The sequence below is a fragment of the Odocoileus virginianus genome, chromosome 10 (assembly GCF_023699985.2).
Source record: "Odocoileus virginianus isolate 20LAN1187 ecotype Illinois chromosome 10, Ovbor_1.2, whole genome shotgun sequence".
NCBI lineage: Eukaryota > Metazoa > Chordata > Mammalia > Artiodactyla > Cervidae > Odocoileus > Odocoileus virginianus.
Genome location: NC_069683.1, coordinates 71,704,102 through 71,722,774, shown reverse-complemented (window position 1 = coordinate 71,722,774; position 18,673 = coordinate 71,704,102).

Genomic DNA, 18,673 nt, shown 5'->3' with positions numbered 1-18,673 from the left:
TCTCATTGTAAAATTATCTAACTCAGTGAATGATACTTGACAAGTTTACTAATCTCCCCAAAATTTATTCACTTCACCTATAATTATAGAGCCACCTCATGAGATTGTTGTGAAGAGTTAAGTGAAATAACATATGCAGAGCATTTAGCATGGCATCCGGCACATTCTGAGCGTTTTTGTGGGATGAGCATTTTTTTGTGAGGTGGGCATTTTTTCTGTGGGAAAGACAGACATCTGAGTCTGTTTATTTCTGTTTCATATTGACTTTCCTATTTAAAGTTTACCTATTGTCAGTCTTTCTTAAGGGATTGTAGCATTTGAAGAAATGAAGAGTCTGACAAAGTAATGCAGCCACTTTTTTCCAAAGGCAAATCAAGCAATGGCCCAGAGATTAATATACTGAGCATGACAGAGTTTCTAATATGGACTGTTGTCAGAATTTTTAAAAATGTGCTTATGTAATTAGAGAAGGAATTAGGAAGAATAACCTAGTGAGAAAATTTTGTTTTTTGCCTCTTCTGTCTAGATAGGCTTCCCAGGTGGCTCCGTGGTAAAGAATCCACCTGCGAATGCTGGAGACAAACAGAAGACACAGATTTGATCCCTGGGTCGAGAAGATGCCCTTTAGGATGAAATAGCAACCCATTCCATTATTCTTGCTGGGATAATCCTGTAGACAGAGGAGCCAGGCAGACTACAGTCCATGGGGTCTCAAAGAAGCAGACATGACTGTGTGACTAAGCATGTACATATGCTTCTGTCTAGATCAGTATCTTCTATATCTACACTAAATACCCTGTTTTAAAACTACACACTCAATGGGTCTTGTATACTTCCTGTGATGGGGGAAAAAAAAAAAAAGAAAAGCTTGAAAGGATGACTTCTCCAAATATACCATAGACTACTTTATATTAGAACACAGTTGATTAACAGTGTGCTATTTTCAGATGTACCACAAAGTGATCCAGTAATATATATATATATATATATATATATATATATATGCATCTTTCTTTTTCAAATTATTTTCCTATTTAGGCTATCACAGACAATTGGCCTAGATAATAAATGTACATTTTTTAATTTAATATTTTTTGAAAATAATATTTAGCCAAATGGAGCTCTATCAACATTTTTTCCTTTCAGTCTACATCTTAATAGCAGTTTGTGTACTATCTACACCCAAATTTTATAATCAGCCCAGTCCTTTCTCAAGTGTTAAGTATTGCATAGCCAACATCTTACTTTCAAACTTTACTCAGATATTTAATATACACTTCAATTGATCTCTTGGGCTTTCCTCAAAACCGGCCCTCTTATAGACATCTCAGTCTTAACTGATGACAGCTGTATCCTTTCAGTTAGTAAGACTGTATTTAATTCTTCTTCATCCTCTACACCCTACTCCAGTACTCTTGCCTGGGAAATCCCATGGATGGAGGAGCCTGGTAGGCTGTAGTCCATGGGGTCGCTAAGTGTCGGACACAACTAAGTGACTTCCCTTTCACTTTTCACTTTCATGCATTGGAGAAGGAAATGGCAACCCACTCCAGTGTTCTTGCCTGGAGAATCCCAGGGACGGGGGAGCCTGGTGGGCTTCTGTCTATGGGGTCTCACAGAGTCGGACTTGACTGAAGAGACTTAGCAGCAGCAGCAGCAGCATCCTCCACATCCACTTGATCAGGAAATCTTGTTGGCTCTACCTCAGAAGATAGCTAGAATTGGATCCTTTTTCACATTCTTGGCTACAACTTTATCCAAATTATCATTTTTAATCTGATTACTGCAGTATCTTCCTAACCTTTCTTGGTTTCACCATTCCTCCCCACCTTTCAAAGCAGTTTATCAACACAGTAATTGAATTAGTTTTTTGTTGCTCTTATAACAGGTTTCCATAGACTTAGTGGTATAAAATAATGAATTGTTATTTTATAGTTCTATAGATCAGAAGCCTAGCAAAGTCCTCTTTATAAAAATCCAGGTGTTGATAGACTCTTCCTTTCTGGGAACACTAGTGGAGAATATGTCTACTGTTTATTCCAGCCATTGGAAGAATTCAGTTCCTTGTCTTTTGGGGGCTGAGGCCTCCATTATCTTCCTGGCTATAACTTGAGAGCAACTCCTAGTTTCTTGAGGCTACCACATTCTTTAATTGATAGCTCCCTTTCATTATCTTCAAACCTACCAATGGCAATTAGAGCCCTTTTCATGTTGCATCTCTGATGCAGCCTTCTACCTTCCTCTTCTATTTCCAAATTTCTTCACTTTGGTGATCAAATTGGAACCACTTAATCACATCTGTAAATTCCCTTTTGCCATATAAGGTACCATTTGTATATTCCAGGTATTAAGATGTAGACATCTCTGAGCAGCCATTATTTTACCTTTCACAGTATCTAAGTGATTCATTAGCTTATATCACTTCTCTGTTCAAAGCCTTCCAATGATTTTGCATTTCATTCATAGCAATAGCCAAATCCTCTATAACAAAGTCCTCCATGAGATGAACCTCCCTAAGCCTCATCTTCCGTTATTTTTTGCTTCTCCTTTACTCAATCCAACCATATCAGCCTACTTCCAGTGCCTTGTATACAAAAATGCTCCCTTATTAAGACCTTCACACTGGTTCTTCCTCTGCTTGAAACATTCTCCCCACTGCCTGTATCTGTGTAGTGAATTCCCAACTTCAAGTTTTACTCAAATGCCATTTCCTGAATTAGACTACCTTGAATATCTCATTAAAATGACAAACATAACCTATTCCTAATTTAGATGCTCATATTATTTTCTTGTTGTTGTTTCTATTTTCCAAATTACTTGTCACCTTCAAGCATACTGTTTAATTTACTTATTTAGTATGTTTATTCTTTTTCTGACCCCACCCAATAACATATGCTCCATGAAGACAGAGATGATTGTTTCATCCACAGACATTTACAATTATTTAGTGCCAGGTTTGGAGTTGATTTTGAATAAATACATTAAAATGACCCAATATTAGTTGTAGGCTAATTACTTTACACTATTGTAGTGGTTTTTGCCATACATTGACATGAATCAGCCATGGATTTACATGTGTTCCCCATCCCGATCCCCCCTCCCACCTTCCTCTCCATCCCATCCCATCGTTTCACTCAGATCATTAATAGAAAATACATGTCATGGCTAAAAAGAGAAAGAATATATAGAAAATACTTGATTGCAAGATAGGGGAACTGTTTAAAAGTTTGTTGGGGTGGGTAAGAGGAGAGAAAATTGGAAGAAGGTACAAATGTCCAGTTATAAAAACAAATTAAGTGCTAGGAATGTCACGGGTAACATGACATCTATAACTAACACTGCTATATTGTATTTAGAAAAGTTAAGAGAGTAAATCCTAAGAGTTCTCATCACAAGGAGAATTTTTTTTTTTTTACTTTATTCTTTTCTTTTTTCTTTTTATTGTGTCTATATGAGAAGATGGATGTTAGCTGAATCTAGTGTGGTAATTATTTCACAGTATATACAAGTCAAACCATCAGGCTCTATGCCTTAAGCTGATACAGAGATGTCTATCAATTATTTCTCAATAAAAATTGGAAAAAAATTAAAAACAATAAAATGAACCAATAAATGAATGGCAACATATAATTTTAGCAATTTATATGCTAGTAGTTGTATTTGAGTTTTTCTTATTGTTTGTCCAACTATATACATAATCAGCTACCTGTGTTGCTTACACAACGTTGAAATTCAACATCTTTAATACTCAATTAGGGGAAATCATGAAAATATTATATCAATGAAGATTTTAAAATTGAGTTATTCTTATAAACTTGAGGAAATTGTATGTATTTTGCATTTCTTATCACCTTTATAGAGAATAAATTTGGTACTCTATGTAATGGGTTCTATAGAATAAATTTAAAATTTTCACTACTAGTAAGGAGAAGGGAAAACTTACTCTAAAATCTGTGTTTTTGTTTTTTTTCTTTTCCTTCTACATAGTACAGTGATTTTTGAATTATCAACCTGGATCATTGTCAACTCTATTTTTTTAACTTCCATTGTTTTCTCATTTAATTGCATTGTATAATTTTGGCCTTAACATATGGTATGGCTAAGATTAACTTTATTATATTTTAAAGTCAATGAAAGTAGAAAATTAACATAGTTTTTGCAAAAAATATTAACTTCCTATTTATATGAAACACTTAAAACTTTGAAAAGATAACTATGTGCATTTTCAAAGTGACTTCAAGCTTGAAGAAATCAGTCATAGTAACATGACAATGGAAAATTTGTTGATATATTTTAAAATATATATTCAATTAGCACCTAATGAATTGCCATTTACAATGGCTGCTAATGGAGTTAACTTAAAACAGTAACTTCTAACATCATTAGAAGGTATATTTATTATACATTATATAGTATGAAACAACTTCAGTGATATATATACATATATATTTGGACCTTAAACTGTTAAACAGAATTACACCCAAGAAATGTAAAAGGCCATGAGAAGGTGAAAGAAAGAAAAAAGAACAAAACAAAAGCAACTATCATTCACTTTTCAAGAAATTTGTGGGACAAAATATACTTTCAGGAGTTACATCAAAATAGGCATATTTGTCATACTTATGGCCCAAGACTCTGAAATTCATGGTTATAGGGATAATGAATGAAACTATTGCTAAATTAAGTAATTTAGCAATTTTAATGGGAATGTGGAAAAAAGGTTGATTAGAAATGTATAGGAAGAAAGGACAGAAGTCTCACCAAATTCTTTAAAAGGGAGAAAAAATGTTAAGGCTTCCTGAAATGAGAATTATCTGAAATACCCTAAAAATGGAAGAATGAATTACCTTTGCTTTTGCCTATCATGTTAAGATTTTATTTTTTGTTTCTGTTTCTATAAAAATGTCATTTTAGATTTAACTCTACTTGCTCAAAGAATACAGATTACTAATATACTACTAAATTGTGCCTTGGTAAATAAATGTACCTTAGCTTCTTATCTTACCTTAGAGCAAAGCCAAATTAATAAAATCATTTAAAGTTAAAAATCATCCTAACTATGAAGTCAGCTCCTTGACTTTTAAATTCTAAGGTAGAGAAAAAATGTTGGCTTTACAATATTTGTCAGAATTATTCTTTAATAGAATTTGGTTAAAAATAATATATTATAATATAGTTGTCAATTTGAGAAGTATATGAAAAAAAAATCTTTTTTGGGGGGGCGCATGTCATGTAGCTTATGGGATCTGATTAACAATCAGGGATTGAACACTGGCTCTTGGTAGCAAAAGTGGAGAGTCCTAACCACTAGTTCACCAGGGAATTCCCCCCAAATCTATTAGCTTGTTGTCTCTTGGAATTCATAGGCTATTTGGCTCTAGAGAGGTTTGCTGTTTTCAAAAGTTGTCACATTGCTCTTGATCTCTGGAAAACATGCTGCCCTACAATGGGATAATTATGACTGTCATCTTTTTCCTCACGGGGATAACTGTGAAATGGAAACAGTTCAAGGAAAGGGTAGAATTCCAGGAGTATAACTTAATTCAGTTCAGTTGCTCAGTTGTGTCCGACTCTTTGTGACCCCATGAATCGCAGCAGGCCAGGCCTCCCTGTCCATCACCAGCTCCTGGAGTTTATTCAAACTCATGCCCATCAAGTCGGTGATGCCATCAAGCCATCTCATCCTCTGTCATCTCCTTCTCCTCCTGCCCCCAGTCCCTCCCAGCATCAGGGTCTTATCCAATAAGTCAACTCTTCGCATGAGGCGGCCAAAGTATTGGAGTTTCAGCTTCAGCATCAGTCCGTCCAATGAACACCCAGGACTGATCTCCTTTAGGATGGACTGGTTGGATCACCTTGCAATCCAAGGGACTCTCAAGAGTCTTCTCCAACACCACAGTTCAAAAGCATCAATTCTTCAGCGCTCAGCTTTCTTCACAGTCCAACTCTCACATCCATACATGACCACTGGAAAAACCATAGCCTTGACCAGACTTATTATTAATAGGTAATAAAATTTGATGACTTTATTACCCATTATTCATGGTGTTGGAGAAGACACTTAAGAGTCCCTTGGACTGCAAGGAGATCCAACCAGTCCATCCTAAAGGAGATCAGTCCTGACTGTTCATTGGAAGGACTGATGCTGAAGCTGAAACTCCAATACTTTGGCCACCTCATGCGAAGAGTTGACTCATTGGAAAAGACCCTGATGCTGGGAAATATTGAGAGAAGGAGGAGAAGGGGACTACATAGGATGGGATGGCTGGATGGGATCACCGACTTGATGAACATGGGTTTGAGTAAACTCCGGGAGTTGGTGATGATCAGGGAGGCCTGGCGTGCTGCGATTCATGGGGTCACAAAGAGTCAGACATGACTGTGTGACTGAACTGAACTGAACTGATTCCCCAAGAATTTAATTTTCAAATCAGGTGAGTGTTCTCAGATTTTTTATCACTGAATTGTGACCTGAAGATTTTGTTTCAGTTTAAAGAAGTAGTTTACAAAAGCAAACTAAAACTAAACTTCTTTTTTGATCATCTGAAAAACAGATTCCTAAAGGATGAAAAGTAGTTATGGTCTTATGCTGGCATTTTCCCCAAACTCACTGTCTCTGTAAAATATTTCATATGCAAAAGTGACAAAGTATTAGAGAAAATTACAATATGCATTTTAAATTATAATATCTCATTAGGAAGCTTTTTGATACTTCACTACCCATTTCTGTTGTTTTAGTAACTTTTCTCCTTCTCACTGTAAAGGTAATTCATAGTTATCAAATGTGTTCCAGAAATTCAGAAATGTCACTCACAAAAATTACTTAGTATTTTGGTCAACTTTGTTTCAGGTTCTTCCTCTCTGTATATACAAACACACACACACAGAAACAGAGGTACATGCTTTTATCTATATCTTGGTAAATAACCATTGACATACATAAGAGTATATTTTTATTGACATAACATAGGTTTATAACATAAATTATATGTTTACAAGATTATATTTTGACTTCTGTATACTTCATAGCATGTTCACTATCAAAAATTTGGTTTCCATCTGTCACCATGCAGTTAATTCCCATTACCCATTACCATAATCAAAGATTTTTCCAGCAGTCACATATGGATGTGAGACTTGGATCATGAAGAAAGCTGAGTATTGAAGAATTGATGCTTTAGAACTTTGGTGTTGGAGAAGACTCTTGGGAGTCTCTAGAACTGAAAGGAGATCCAATCAGTCCATCCTAATGGAAATCAATCCTGAATGTTCATTGGAAGGACTGATGCTGAAGCTGAAGCTCCAATACTCTGGCCACCTGATGCGAAGAGCTAACTTATTAGAAAAGGCCCTGATGCTGGAAAAGATCCAAGGCAGGAGGAGAAGGGAACAACAGTGGATGAGATGGTTGGATGGCATCACCAACTCGGTGGACATGAGTTTGAGCAAGCTCTGGGAGATGGTGTAGCACAGGGAAGGTTGGCATGTTGCACTCCATGGGGTCGCAAAGAGTAGGACACACCTGAGCGACTGAACAACTCACTACTCTCATAATCACTACTCTGTTCTCTGTATTTACATGTTTTCTGTTTGTTTTGTTTTGCTTCGTTGTCTATTATTTATTTGTTATATATCTATTTTTATATTCCACAAATGTGTGAAATCATGCACTCTTTTTTTCCTTCTGACTTATTTAACTTAGCATGATATCCTCAATGTCCATCTATATTATTGCAAATGGCAATATTTAATTGTCTTCTTTTTGTGTGGCTGGATATAGTTTCAATGTATATATCAATATATATATTTGTATATATATATTATATATGTATGTATACAATGTATATATCTATATATAAATATATATATATAGTTTCAATGTATATATCTATATAGATATAGATATATAGCTTCATATATATCATGTGAATATATATGATGATTCAGAGATTCACATGCATGAATGCTCAGTCATTTCAGTCATGTCTGACTCTGTGACCCTTATGGACTGTAGACAGCCAGGCTTCTCTGTCCATGGAATTTTCCAGGCAAGAGTACTGGAGTGGGTTGCCATGCCCTCCTCCAGGGGATCTTCCAAACCCAGGAACTGAATCATTGTCTCCTGCTTTCTTACCCACTGAGCCACCTAGGAAGATATATACAGATGTGTGTGTGTGTGTGTGTATTGATGGATGGATATAGCTTATCCATATATATAGTACATATATAGACATAGTACATCCTTGTATGTAGTATATATACTATATCCATCCATCACTGGGCACTTAGGTTGCTTCCATATCTTGCTTATTGTAAATAACTCTGTGATTAACATAATGGTGCATATATCTTTATTCTGTTCAATTGAGTTTTTCATTTTTAATTATAGTGTAATTGCTTTGTTATGTGTTGGTTTCTGCTGTACAACATTGTGAATCAGTCATAACTATCTATCTATCTATCTATCTATATATATATATACATATCCCTCTTGAGCCTCTCTACCTTGCACCCCCATCCTGACACTTTAGGTTGTCACAGAGTGCAAAGCTGGGCTCCCTGTGTTATGTAGCAGCTTCCCACTACCTATCTATTATATACATGGTAGTGTGTGTAGGTCAGTGCTACCTTCTCAATTGTCCCATCCTCTCCTTTCCCCACTGGGTCTACAAGTCTGTTCTCTACATCTGTGCCTTCACTCATTCCTTGCAAATAGGTTCATTAGTACCATTTTTCTAGATTACATATATATGCTTTAATATACTATGCTTCTTATTCTCTTTCTGACATTCTACCTCACTGCAAGTGACTCAAATTCATTCCTTTCTATGGCTGAGTAATATTCCTTTGTATATTTGCATCAAAACTTCTTTATCCATTTATCTGCTGGTGGACATCTAGGTTGCTTCCATGTCCTGGCTATTGTAAATAGTGCTGCAGTGAACACTGGAGTACATGTGTCTTTTTGAATTGTGTTTTTCTCATGGTACACATATATTTTTGAATTAGAGTTTTCATAGTTTCTAAATAAATAACAAGATGTGAAATAGCTGGATCTTATGGTTCTAGTCTTAATTTTAAAAGTAATTTCCATACTGTTTTTCATAGTGGCTGCATCAATTTACATTCTCACCAACAGTGTATGAGGATTCTTTTTTCTCCACACTCTAACATTTGTAATTTCTTTCCATTTTTGTAATAGCCATTCTAATTGGCATGAGGTGATATTACATTGTAGTTTTAAATTTTTCATACGTCTTTTAGCCATTCGTATGCCTTCTTTACGAAAATGTCTATTCAGCTTTTCTGTCCATATATTAATCAGCTTGTTTTTTATTGTTGAGTTATATGTATTCTTTATATATTTTAAATATTAACCCTTTTCAAATATATGACTTGCAAATATCTTCTCCCAATCAGTAAATTGTCTTTTCATTTTGTTCATGGTTTCTGTTGCTGTGAAGAAACTTTTTAGTTCAATGAAGTTCCATTTGTCTACTTTTGCCTTTGTTGCCCTTGCCTGAAGAGACATCCAGAAAGATTTGCTAAGACCAATGTCAAAAGTTGTACTTTTTTTTTCTCTTCTAGCAATTTTATGCTTTAAGCTTGTATATTCAAGTATTTAATTCATTTTCAGTTGATGTTTGTTAATGGTGTGGGTGGCCTAGTTTGATTCTTTTGATGTAGCTGTCTACTTTTCACAGTGTTGTTGACTGAAAAGACTCTTGTTTTTCCATTGTATGTTCTTTGCTCCTTTGTCATAAATTAATTGTCCATGTGAGAGATTATTTCTGTGCCCTCATCTTTGTTCCATTAATCCATGTGTCTATTTTTCTACCTGTATCATGTTGTTCTGATTACTAAGCTTTGTAATACAGGTTGAAATCAGGGGCAATGATACCTGTAACTTAGTTCTTTTATTTTCCTCTGGATTGCTTTGGCTATCCATACTCTTTTGTGGTTCCAAATAAATTTTAGAATATTTGTTCTATATCTGTGAAAAATGTTGCTGGGATTTCAATAGGGATGGCATTTAACCTGTAGATTGTTTTAGGTAATATGGACATTTTATGAATGTTAGTTTTTGCCAATCTTGAGCACAAAATATCTTTTCATTTCTTTTTGTCTTCTTTAATTTATTTCAACAATATATTATAGTTTTCTTAGTATACATCTTTTACCTCACCTAGATTTATATCTAGGTGTTTTATTCTTTGCTTATTGAAATTTAAATGGGATTATGTGTGAATGTGAGAGTTGGACTCTAAAGAGCTGAGGGCAGAAAGATTGATGCTTTTGAACTGTGGTACTGGAGAAGACTCTTGAGAGTCCCTTGGACTGCAAGGAGATCCAACCAGTCCATCCTAAAGGAGATCAGTCCTGGGTGTTCATTGGAAGGACTGATGCTGGAGCTGAAACTCCAGTACATTGGCCACCTCATGCGAAGAGTTGACTCATTGGAAAAGACCCTGATGCTAGGAAGGATTGGGGGCAGGAAGAGAAGGGAACGACAGAGGATGAGATGGTTGGATGGCGTCACCAACTCGATGGACATGAGTTTGAGTAAACTCTGGGAGTTGGTGATGGACAGGGAGGCCTGGCCTGCTGTGATTCATGGGGTCGTAAAGAGTCAGACATGACTTAGTGACTGAACTGAACTGATTTTCTTTATTTCTATTTCTGCTAATTTTTTGTTAGTACGTAAAAATGCAACACATTTTTGTATATTGGTTTTGTACAATGCAACTTTATTGTATTTGTGTATTATTTTTAGTAGTTTTTGGTAGGATATTTACAGTAATATAAATGTAAAATCATGTTAGCTGAAAACAATGACAGTTTTACATTTTCTTTCTTTATTATTATTACTTTTGTGTGTGTGTGTGTGTGCAACCCAATCATTGATATAGACTAATCCCATGTCCTTTCTGGCTATATTCCAATACAAAATATAAAATAAGTTAAAAAATTAATAAAGGTCAGCATGAATCAGCTATAGGTTTGACAGAAAATAACAAGATTCTCTAAAGCAATTATCTTTCAATTAAAAAATATAAATAATTAATTAATTAATTTAAAAAAGTCATTATAACTCTGCTTCAGAGCATTGAGATTGTTTCTACCAAATATCTCTAAGGAGAGGAAAAAAGACAGTTTTACTTTTTCTTTTTCAATTTGAATGCCTTTTATTTCTTTTCCTTGTCTAATTGCTCTGGCTAGGACTAGGCTGGCTTGCTGCAATCCATAGGATTGCAAAGAATTAGACATGACCTAGTGAATAAGCAACAACAACAAGACCTGTGATAAATAAGAATGGTGAGAGAGGGCTCCTTGTCTTGAAGACCAAACATTTTTGTAGTAAATTTTTAGTATTATGCCCTGTACTTTCCATTTAACATTATATCAACATATCTATAATATTATATAAAGATCCATCTAGTCAAAGCTATAGTTTTTCCAGTAGTCATGTATGGATGTGAGAGTTGGACTATAAAGAAACCTGAGAACTGAAGAATTGATGCTTTTGAAATGCGGTGTTGGAGAAGACTCTTGAGAGTCACTTGGACTGCAAGGAGATCCACCCAGTCAATCTTAAAGGAAGTCAGTCCTGAATATTCATTGAACGGACTGATGCTGAAGCTGAAACTCTGATACTTTGGCCACCTGATGTGAAGAACTGACTCATTTGAAAAGACCCTGATGCTGGGAATGATTGAAGGCAGGAGGAGAAGGGGACGACAGAGGTTGAGATGGTTGGATGGCATCACCGACTCTATGGACATGAGTTTGAGTAAGCTCTGGAGTTGGTGATGGACAGGGAAGCCTGGCGTGCTGCAATTCATGGGGTTGCAAAGAGTTGGACATGACTGAGTGACTGAATAGATAATATTATATATAAAGGATGAGCTATCTAACATTCCTCTGAATAGGTACATTCTAAACCAAATAATTAGATAGACTATTTTCAGCTTTTATCATGTGCATGGTCTTCTATTCCTAATGGTTTTTCCATTGACTGCTACCATGAATGAAAATCTCTTTGTCATAATCTATGTACATTATAAAGCTACTGATAATATCTGATATTAAATTCCTACTCTTATGAGCAGTAGCTAAGAGTATCTTTTTTATTTCATTTTTTGCAGCATTGAATGTCTTTAAAATATTTGTTAACTTAAATGATGAAAATAATATATTAATTTATAATGCTGGTACCATAAAAGGAAGTTGATATTTTTCTATGGTTTTAAGCCTATTTTATTTATCTTTTTGTCAGTTTTGCATTTATTCCTCTTTCCTATTTAAGTATTGAGCATTTCTTTCACAATTCAAATGCTCTGTTCCACTTTTTATAGATAGCTATATTAATTATTTAGACTTTTGGATTAAACCTATAAACCTTCTTTAGGAATAAATTGTAGCTTTTGATTTTTGCATTTATTGCAAATGTATTCATTATTTGTTTTTACTCATTAAAGCATCATTTTAATCATTAAAGCATCATTGTAAAGGATTTCAGTTTTTTATGATATTGAAATATGATCATCTCATACTTTATGATATTCCTTTGCTTCAGAATTTAGGGATCTTTCTCTTCTCAGGTTTAATCACTATTTATATATATGTATATATCTTATTTAAATATTTATGGTTTTATTTTCATATATATTTTCATAGAATTTAACTTTAAAATTAATTTGACATTCATTTTAATCTTTAGAAAGAAAAATATTTGAAAACTTTTCATTGAGCTTGACTAATTATCTCAACAATATGGATTATTCATTTTAAATTGAATATTTATATAGAGTTTATTTCTTAAATAAATTGCTTTAGAGACCAGATGCTGATGAAAAACTGACTGGGTTCAGTTTCTTCCCCATCAATCTCTAGTTGGGAAATAGTTTTTTAGAAAGTTTTGTTCTCAGTTTCTCATCTGTAAAAAATGAGGAGGATAATATGAGTAGCTCTGACAAATTGTTCTATAAAGGATTATGTTAAAATTTATGTTCAACAATTACCTATGATCAGACTGGTCTTGTTATTATTTACTTTGCTCTGATGAAATGTTTTGCTAGTTTTGTGTTCAGTTTAATTATAAGGATTTTTATAATGTCTTTTCCAGAATATTATGTTTGACTAAAATAAACTTTTAAAATATTTGTAAAATGTCTAAATTAAGCTTTATCTTGCTAAATATTTTGACTACACATTAACTAGTTGCAAAACAGATGCTCAATGAATTAAATATTTATTAATTTAATTTGCAGAAGTGTCAAGAATGTACTACACACTGGTCATACAATCTTTTTATTCTATTATGTAAATCTATATCCTTAGTTCCAGCTCTTTTAATCAGGATTATATATTTTGCCTCTGCTAGGCCAATCATGTTTCCCATTCTGGGGACTCAGAATTTGGGCAGACTATTAGTGTCAGTTCTGAAGAGAGAAAGTCAGGAAAGACGTTAATATGTATCAGTAAAGCACAAAAATGAGAAAGAGGCTGGCTTCCTTTTAATACCAAAACACAGTTCTCTGAGCTGTCAAATTACAGGACTAAGGTGATATTCTAGCTATAGATAAAGAGAAAAGGCAGTTTCTGAACTGTAACTCATTTCAATGTGAAGAGAATAAAGTTATAAACTTTTAATAGAAAACTGTGAATTCCCCCCCATATAAATGCATAATTATCAATCAGCACATAGAATATTATAAATGAAAATTGCAACCCTCACTGTAATGTTTAGGAGGATAACTGCTAATCATCATTGTGAGGTGTATCTATACAGGAAAATTATTCAAAGGAATTTTTTCAGATAATCATACAAAATGGAATAGGAGAATGAGTCATGATAACACAGAGGATAATACTCTCCTTCCATTAAAAATACTTAGCTCTTAATATTTGTAAATGACAACAAATATTGATTGGTACTTCATTCTTTATGCAGAACTATAATCCATGGGGTCACAAAAGAGTCAGACATGACTGAACAGCTAAGCACACAGACACATTTATTCATTACTAAAATATTATATACATATATATAATTGTAGATATATAGGTATGATAAGAGTTAAAAAATAAGTGCTTAAGTGTTGTTTAAAACAGTAACACATGTATATTTAATAATATATATTCCTTCTCCTGCATGTCTCCTGCTTCTCTGCAGAGATACCAAACAGCACAATGACTGGCTTAGGTTAGAACTAAATAATTAATATACTCGCAAAGAGTTGGACACGACTGAGCGACCGAACTGAATTAATATACTGAATAAGCTATATTCTCTGTTATTCTTATTTTATTTATGTTTAAAGAAAAATTTTAAGAAATTATTTTTTCTTTTATAGGAAATTACTTCTGTCAGAACTAATTAATCAGTAAAGTTAAACTTACAGCTGTTTATGCATCATAGTGAAAGGTTGTTGCTGAACAATAAGACGCCTGGATTCTTGGCCTCTAGAGGAGAGAAATTCAATCCGGGGCCAGAGACGAGGCTGGATCGCTCAGAGCTTTTGTGTAATAAAGTTTTTTAAAGTATAAAGGAGATAGAGAAATCTCCTGACATAGGCATCAGAAGGGGGCAGAAAGAGTACCCCCCTGATAGTCTTCAGCTGGATGTTATATAGTTACTAGCAGTCTGTTAATGCAAAGAAAGGAATGTCTTAAAACTCAGAATGGAACCAGGCCCCTCATCCATAAGATGCATTTTGGGATAATCTTGGCACAAGATGATGCATTCCATGCCATAAAATGATTGACTTGAATCTTGTAGAAGGGCAAATTACCAAACAAATAGGTTCATTTACATATATTAGGGGAACAATATCTGAGTATATCATAATGGTTTGACAAGTAGGTTCTGAGCCATTAGGCAGAACCGACTTGAAGACAGGGTCTGGGGTAAGTGCATAGTACATTAACATAGTATAAGACCAACATTTCCATAAGAAAAATGTATTGGTTAACTCAAGGCTTGAGAATAGTTAGCTTCAGGTGAAACCAGGTGTCATGGCAACACAGTATTTTAAGAGAGACCTCCTTTTAAATTTGTATAGCGAAGGAAAAAAAAAATCTCTAGTTTGTTTCCTCCTGTTGCTTAAGAGAGATAAAAATGTCTGACACTTGCAGCTTATTTACTCCATTTGGAGACCCCTGGCCTTCCTGCCTGTTATCCTGTCAATAGTATGTTCTCCTAAATTTTGATAGATTTTCCAAAGTATAGTGTATATATGCATATTTACTTCATATTTTCCCATGGACTTTTAAAATTTTCTTTGATACTGTGATAATAGAACTTCTTTAAATTTGTGACTGTTTCTGATTTCCACAAAATGGATGCATTTAAAATTATTACTGAAATTTCCTACTGTTTAGGAATACTTGGGTATTGGTCATTAATGTTGTATTAACTTACATTAGCTATTTTTTAGTTTTAGGATTTTTCAGGGAAACAACACCAGAGAAGGGAATGGCAGCAACTCATTCCAGTATTTTTCAGTTCAGTTCACTCGCTCCGTCATGTCTGACTTTTTGTGACACCGTGGACAGCAGCACTCCAGGCTTCCCTGTCCATCACCAACTCCTGGAGCTTGCTCAAACTCAAGTCCATAGAGTCAGCGATGCCATCCAACCATCTCATCCTCTATTGTCCCCTTCTCTTCCTGCCCTCAATCTTTCCCAACTTCAGGGTCTTTTCCAAGGAGTCAATTCCTCCCATCAGGTGGCCAAGGTATTGGAGTTACAGCTTCAACATCAGTCCTTCCAATGAATATTCAGGACTGATTTCCTTTAGGATTGACTGGTTTGATTTCCTTGCAGTTCAAGGGACTCTCAGAGTCTCCTCCAACACCACAGTTCAAAAGCATCAATTCTTCAGTGCTCAGCTTTTTTTATGTCCCCAACTCTCACATCCATACATGACTACTGGAGAAACCATAGCATTGACTAGATGGACCTTTGTTGGAAAAGTAATGTCTGCTTTTAAATATGCTATCTAGGTTGGTCATAGCTTTTCTTCCTAATAGCAAGCATCTTTTAATTTCATGGCTCCAATGTTTTTGCCTGGAGAATTTCATGTACAGAGGAGCCTAGCAGGCTACAGTCCATTGAATCACAAAGAGTTGGACACGACTGAGTGACTGATGCACAGACAAACATATACAACAAAAACAAAGCAAATCCAGTGTCCCAACTCAAAGCAGTTAAATAAGAGGGTATTTCCTCCTACTCATGGGAAGGTCAGTCTTTTATGCTATTTAAGCTTTCAGCTGATTGGATAAGGCTCACCTGCTTTGTGGAGTGTGATCCCCTTAATTTAATCTACGGTTTGAAGTGTTACTTACCCAGAAACACCTTCAAGACATACTCAGAAAGATGTTTGACTAAACATCTGGGCACCCCATGACCCAGTCAAGTTAATACACAAAATTAGCTATCACAGATTAATTTTCTATATATTTAGTTTTTTTAAATTCATAATTATTCAATCCACTATCATTGAGTGAAATAATTTTCTCCCTTTTCAGTCTTATTTTTCTGGTTATAATCTCCTCTGCTTCCCCTTGTGGTGTTCCTCACAGTTCTTCCCTGAACCTTCTCTCCCAGGTAATCTCATTATCCATGTGGCTTCATCTATCTTTCATTGATGTTTCAGTCTAACTACATTATAAAAAGAAAATATGATACATTTGGGAGACTTAAACAGCAGAAATTATTTCCTCACAGTCTTGGATGCAGGAAGTCTGAGGCCAATATATAAGTAAGGTCAGTTTCTGGAGAGACCTCTCTTCTCGATTGGTAATGGTTGAAGTTTTACTGTGCCATCACTTGGCAGAGAGAGAAAATGAGCAAGCTCTTTGGTATGTTTTCTTACATGAGCATTAATTCTTGAGGGACCTATGTTGATGATCTTATCTAAATCTAATTTCTCTCAATGGCTCCAGCTCCAAATACTGTCACATTGGGAAACAGAACTTCAATATATGAATTTTCAATGGACACAATTGAGCTCATAGTGATTGACAGCATTCAAACCTATATTTTAGCCACAATCACTATCATGATTTGAATTATCAGTTCAGTTCAGTCACTCCGTCATATCCAACTCTTTGAGACCCCATGAATCGCAGCACGCCAGGCCTCCCTGTCCATCACCAACTCCCAGAGTTTACTAACTCATGTCCATCGAGTCGGTGATGCCACCCAGCCATTTCATTCTCTGTCATCCCCTTCTTCTGCCCTCAATCCCTCTCAGCATCAGGGACTTTTACAATGAGTCAGCTTTTTTCATGAGGTGGCCAAAGTTTCAGCTTTAGCATCAGTCCTTCCAATCAACACCCAGGACTCATCTCCTTTAGGATAGACTGGTTGGATCTCCTTGCAGTCCAAGGAACTGTTGCGAGTCTTCTCCAACACTACAGTTTGAAAGCTTCAATTTTTCAGCATTCAGCTTTCTTCATAGTCCAACTCTCACGTCCACACATGGCCACTGGAAAAACCATAGCCTTGACCAGACGGACCTTTGTTGGCAAAGTAATATCTCTGCTTTTGAATATGCTATCTAGGTTGGTCACAAATTTCCTTCCAAGGAATAAGTGTCTTTTAATTTCATGGCTGCAGTCAACATCTGCAGTGATTTTGGAGCCCCCCCAAAATAAAGTCTGACACTATTTCCATTGTTTCCCCATCTATTTCCCATTAAGTGATGGGACCAGATGCCATGATCTTAGTTTTCTGAATGTTGAGCTTTAAGCCAAAATTTCACTCTCCTTTTTCACTTTCATCAAGAGGCCTTTTAGTTCTTCTTCACTTTCTGCCATAAGGGTTGTCTCATTTGCATATCTGAGGTTATTGATATTTCTCCCGGCAATCTTGGTTCCAGCTTGTGTGTCTTCCAGCCCAGGGTTTCTCATGATGTAGTCTGCATAATAAGTTACATAAGCAAGGTGACAATTTACAGCCTGAGGTACTCCTTATCCTATTTGGAACCAGTCTGTTTCCACGTCCAGTTCTAACTGTTGCTTCCTGACCTGCATACAGGTTTCTCAAGAGGCAGGTCAGGTAGTCTGGTATTCCCATGTCTTTCAGAATTTTTTCACAGTTTATTGTGATCCACACAGTCAAAGGCTTTGGCGTAGTCAATAAAGCAGAAATAGATGTTTTTTTTTAATGGAACTCTCTTGCTTTTTTGCTGATCCAGCGGATGTTGACAATTTGACCTCTGGTTCCTCTGCCTTTTCTAAAACCAGCTTGAACATCTGGAAGTTCATGGTTCACGTATTGCTGAAGCCTGGCTTGGGGAATTTTGAGCATTACTTTACCAGCGTGTGAGATGAGTGCAGTCGTGTGGTAGTTTGAGCATTCTTTGGGATGGGAAGGAAAATTGACATTTTCCAGTCCTGTGGCCACTGCTGAGTTTTCCAAATTTGATGGCATATTGAGTGCAGCACTTTCACAGCATCATCTTTCAGGATTTGAAATAGCTCAACTGGAATTCCATCACACCCACTAGCTTTGCTCATAGTGATGCTTTCTAAGGCCCATTTGACTTCACATTCCAGGATGTCTGACTCTAGATAAGTAATCACACCATTGTGATTTTCTGGGTAGTGAAGATCTTTTTTTGTACAGTTCTTCTGTGTATTCTTGCCCCCTCTTCTTAATA